The following is a 5519-nucleotide window of genomic DNA, read 5'->3' as shown; positions in this document are numbered from 1 at the left end:
GAACCACGCCCAAGAGAACCAAGCTCTGATATCAATTGTTGGGACAAAACCGGTCGAACCACTTTCTCTCTCTCACGGACGAAGGTAGAAGAAGACCCGGAGGAGACAGCACAGAATTTTGCCGGCGACGAACGCCGCCACGGGCGCACCAACACCCTAATCTTTTCCTCTTTTCAGCTGGCTCAGCTTATACGTACACAGGATGGAGCTATATGGCACACACACGTCATACCCCACTCCTGCCTACTCGCACACGACGATCCGCATGCCCAGGCCGCGCGCATGGCGCGCTCCTACGCGCTCGACGCGGCTGGAATCTGCATGCGTCGCCCGCATCCACTCGCCAACAACCTAGTCCTACTCTCCCGCTCCACCTAACACACAGCACGCACACGCTACGCACGTGGCGACGGACACAGGTGTCACGGTTTATTTGCTAACACTGTCCCCAATACGTAAAATCCCTAGAGGGCATCAATGTACTCTTCTAAATAGATCATTTTATTAATTTCTTGATATTTTCTCGTCTCATATTTGAATGCAAATAGACAACTATCCTTAGTGTATATGACAGGACCTAAAAGCTATTTTTCGTTCACCTTCTTGGTTCTTGCTCACCTTAGCTCTGGCTCAATTTGAAAGAAAAAATAACCTACTGACAAGGAATGCTTTCCCTGTGTGGTTTTTTTACAAATGTAAAACAAAGCAAGCATCACATAAGGTGACATCAAATTATGCCGAGACAAAATTCTGGTGGAAGCCTACAACCTGCTCATCCAGGCAAATTTTAACATGCTCTCTCTTACCCCCTCTTTTTACATTTGAAGTAAGAAGGTAAGACAGACCAACAAAGGCATTTCCGGTTATATACAGGAGCCAAAGAACGAAACTAAATTACTCAAGAACTGAGACAAACGGTTTCCTGAACACGAAGAAATCAAATCTTTGAACAATTACAGCAGTCAACAGTATCATGCGGTGGCCACATGGTGGGCGCTCCAGAACCCAACACTCACAGGGCTACCCAGACTCCAGAAGATCGGCTTACACAGCGAACTTCTGGGGCCTCGAGAGGGCGACTTATGCGGATCTAGCCTGGAAGTCTAAAGCCCCTCTGCAATGTCGCTTCTTCAACTGGTTAGTGGCCCGAGATAGATGCTGGACATCGGACAGGTTGGCGCGGCAGAGGAGACGATTAATCACATTTTACTAACTTGTGTTTTTGCCCGAACGGTGTGGAGCGCGGTGTTAGCGGCGTTGGGCTAACCAGAGTGGGCACCATGCCAGGAGGACACCATTGTAGAGTGGTACACGACTTGCTCGTCCACGGCGATCCGGTAGAGGGACGTCATCACCATGATCTCGTTGTGTTTTTGGGAGATGTGGAAGCACAGAAACAAGATCGTCTTTGAGGGCACCTCACCCTCAACAGAGACGGCGATCACTCGCATTGAGGCTGAGGGTAGAGCATGGAAGCGAGCAGGGATGTTTAGGCACAACACAGCAAACTTCTTGTCGACGCTTGCTAGGTGGGCTAGCGCGAGTAGGCAGGTTGGTGGTGGTGTCGTTGTAAATACATGTAAACTTTGTTCTCCAGTGGATGGGGCTCTTTTCCCCTCTTCTTCTTTAATGCATGAGTGCGTATTCTAGAAAAAAAATAACAAACAAGGTCACTGTCATGTAGGGTCTACGGGGAAAATAAGGCGGGATAGGGGACCTTGGAGGTGGGGGTCGAGGATGACGTCGTGGATGCGGAAGTGGAAGGTCTGGAAGCAGTTCTGGCCGGCGGCGGGGTCGGTGAAGCGACAGCGGATGGAACCGAGGAGGCGCCGGGCCGCAGCGCAGGAGGCGGGGGCCTGGAGGCGCTCGAGAACGGCCTTGGCCGCGCCGTACGCGGCGTCGCCGGACTCGGTGCACGACGCCAGGAAGGCATCCACGTCCTTGTTGTCGTCGCTGGCCGCCATTCCCTCTGGGTTCACAGGCTACGTCAGATGGTTCAAGTGAAGATTGGGTGGCAGTAATGGCGAGGCGTAGGCGGAGTGTGCTGCGATTAGGCGTGGGAGGCGAAAATGGACGGCACCGTGACCGGGAAAGACCAGAAGGGGGGTAGGTAATGACTGAATGGACATGCTCCGTATATTTTGGCATGTACTCTCGAGAACGGCGATGGCGCGGACGGGCTCGTGCGCTCCTGCTAGCTGGCGCGAACAGAGCGATGACGCGTTGGGTACTGTATTAAATGCGGTTGTATGTATACAGCGTCATTATGTACTTTCGCAAACTACGTGCGGAAACGGGGACGTCCAACATAACCGGTAAATATCGGTCCAGGATAGTTATGTTCTGTTGGTACAGGTGCGCAAGTACTGTTCATAGGAAACTCCGTATGGTGCGTCCGTTACACAAACGCCGCGTGCGAGATGGATAAGTGATTGCTATAATGTGGGCCATCGTCACCCGACTGACGCTGAAAAGTAAAACCAGATCTGTCTTCTCCCCGGTGGTGCCTGGCGCGGTAGACGAATTTGAAACTGCATGGGAGCAGCTTATTGAGACTGCATGTGTGCGTACGAGTTCAGAGATGTCTGCAGCTCAGTCGATCGGGTACTCTGCTGGGCAGGTGTCTTCAAGTTCTGCTTCGTTCGGCATTCGACTCGTTGACCAGCGAGAGCAGCCAACAAGCAGTGATCCACAGCATGAAGTTTTCTCCCGCAGATCCTCTTTGATCGCGGTATGTACATATCATCTTTGCTGCTGCTGTTCTGTTGTTCCCCCTGCTCATGTTCTAGCAGTAAGAATGCAGATCTGAAATTTTTTGACTCGTGCATGCAGGCTTCAGTTCATGGCAGGACTGATGGCGTGTCAATGGCGGATGGAGATCTGAAAGAAGAACCTGAAGTCCATATCTCGTCTTTCAGCTGTGGAGGAGGTGGCTACATATGATCTCGTCTTTCAGCTGTGGAGGAGGTGGCTACATATGATACAGAAGACCATATTTTTGCTGACGGTGATGACTCCACAAACGCGAGCAGCTGCTGAAAGTCAACTACCAAAGTCGCTCGTGGATCCACCACCGACGACGATGATGGCGCCACACCAGCTAAGCGGGCGCGCCTTGATGAATGAAAAATCTGCGGGATGTGGTAACAGCTGATAAGATGGAGCTACGACTCCATAAGTAGAAAGCCGTGACAAGATTAGCCCACTATTTGGTTTGCCTGAAATAATAAATGTAGTTGTCGTTTTCCCCCTTTACCGCTTTAGTACAGAAGTGCAAGCGTAGGAAATTGTATTGTGTTAGGTTTGTATGGAGAACTGAATGTAGGTCCCACCACGCCTAGCTGGATTGTATGGTTTCTGCTTAATGTAGTTCACCGTTCGTGAAAATTTAGATCTACCTTCTGCTTCGCTGATAAATTAAATTATGAGTACTTATTTAGAGAGCAACTAATTAACGAGCGCTCCTTCAGAAGCCTCGCAACGATCAGCGCCAGTTGTCGCCCTCTCAGCCATTCGCCACGTGTCGCACTCTGGCCGCTCCCTCCGGATTTTGTTTTTTTTTTCCACACGCGTTTTCGGCCTTTTAAACAGTTTTTTCAGGTTTTTTCGACGTTTTGGTTTTCCACCGGTCTTCCTTAGCTTTTCGACAAAAAAAATTGCGCAAAAAACGCGTTTTTTCTCCTTTCGCGAGAGTCACGGCCGTGCCTCTCGGAACGAAAAAAACGCGTTTTCTTTTTTTTTCTTTCACGAGAGTCATGGTTTTGCTTCCGCGAGAGTCACGGGTGTGCTTTCGCGAGAGTCACAGCCGTGCCTCTCGGAAACAAAAAAAACGTGTTTTCTGTTTTTTCCCCTTTCGCGAGAGTCACGGTTTTGCTTCCGCGAGAGGCATGGTTGTGCTTTAGCGAGAGTCACGGCCGTGCCTCTCGTAAACGAAAAAAACGCGTTTTTTTCGCGAGAGTCATGGTTTTGCTTCCGCGAGAGGCACGGTTGTGCTTTCGCGAGAGTCACGGCCGTGCCTCTTGGAAACGAAAAAAAAACGTGTTTTCTGTTTTTTTTTTCCTTTCGCGAGAGTCACGGTTTTGCTTCCACGAAAGGGACGGTTGTGCTTTCGCGAGAGTCACGACCGTGCCTCCTCGGAAACGAAAAAAACGCGTTTTCACTGTTTTTTTTCTTCCGCTAGGGTCACGGTTTTGTTTCCGCGAGAGGCACGATTGTAATTTCGTGAGAGGCACCGGCGTGCCTCTTTCGGAAAGGGAAAAAACCCGTGCTCCCGGTTCGGTTTTTTCGTCCATTTTTTTGTGAAAAAAAGTTCGTCAAAATCTATCAACATGGAATCTAGTTTTGAAAATCTCGACGCGAGGAATCCAATGGTGAAAGCGGTTCGAGATTTGGACGCACGGTTTGAGAGATAAAACGTTTTGAATAAACAAATCTATGAAAAAAGGGAAAAGTTCCAGATTGTGACAAATGGCGTGCTGCATGTGCGCCACTTGTCGTAACCAAGGGAGTTGGAGTGATCTTTGCAACGAGTACTCCTCAACTAGTGATTTCGACACCATACTTGTGTTTTCTATCATAACAATCCCCACAAGGTGCATACCCTGTCCAATCTCACGGAATAAAAACATCCATTTATGCAAGGTATGTGATTTATAGTTGGCGTCTTTTTTTAACTCGGAAGAATAAGTAAAATAAGAATTTATATTATTTTTCTTCGAGTAAGTAAAATAAGAACAAATGATGTTCCATGCTCCAGAAAACTACAAACAAACTTGCATGACAAAAAAAGAGTAACGGTTCTTCGCTTCCGAAATAAAAAGTAATTAGTGCACCAACTAGTAGCAGCAAGAAATAATTATTTGGTACACTTGCCTAGATGCCTTCTTGGTCTCCACGCACAAATCACTCTCTCCCGGCCGCCTATGCTTACGTAATACTCCCTCCGTTTCAAAATAAATGACTCAGCTTTGTACTAATTTTGTATTAGCTGAGTCACTTATTTTAGGACGAAGGGAGTACCAGATTAATGAGCTGCGTTCACAAGCCAGGACACATTAATGGCCGGGTTAAATACATTCGGTGGGCCGCACAACAACATAACGTACGTCACCCGTTACGCGCGGTTCCCTTACTTCCGGTACACATAGGTACAGAACAGGAGACAAACGACACGTTACAAAAACACCATCAAATCCTCGTCTAACGTCCGCACCACCAACGTCTCTTGCCGGTTACGTACGCGCATTAACTCTCCCCACCGGCCACGTACAATACGGCAGGCATCTCGCATCTCCAGGGGATCGAACGGGTGACGATTCCGAGAGCGTGCGAGCTCGTCCGTGCCTGGCAATTTTCGATGTACTCTCTCTCTAAACTAAATACTTATATGCTCCTAAAGTTGATCACACCAATTGGTCAGTGTTGTTTCCAGCTTGTGTGCACTACCAAATCAACGTACTATGCCGACGGGCATCAACATAGGCCCCTTAACGTCGGCCTAGATCTATGCCGACGGCCAC

The 5519-nt window shown here is 48.8% G+C and overlaps 1 long non-coding RNA gene across 1 annotated transcript; it reads left to right on the top strand.

Annotated features, from left to right (window-relative positions):
- The first annotated feature begins 2161 nt into the window (after positions 1-2161).
- On the top strand, positions 2162-3387 carry LOC120962028 (uncharacterized). The gene is made up of 2 exons (XR_012181079.1): positions 2162-2731; positions 2833-3387. It is a non-coding gene; the product is annotated as an uncharacterized lncRNA (long non-coding RNA).
- Positions 3388-5519: the final 2132 nt, after the last annotated feature.

The sequence above is a fragment of the Aegilops tauschii genome, chromosome 3, assembly GCF_002575655.3.
Source record: "Aegilops tauschii subsp. strangulata cultivar AL8/78 chromosome 3, Aet v6.0, whole genome shotgun sequence".
Taxonomy (NCBI): Eukaryota; Viridiplantae; Streptophyta; class Magnoliopsida; order Poales; family Poaceae; genus Aegilops; species Aegilops tauschii.
Note: the sequence above shows the minus strand (reverse complement) of the source record. Positions and strands in the feature narration are given on the sequence as shown.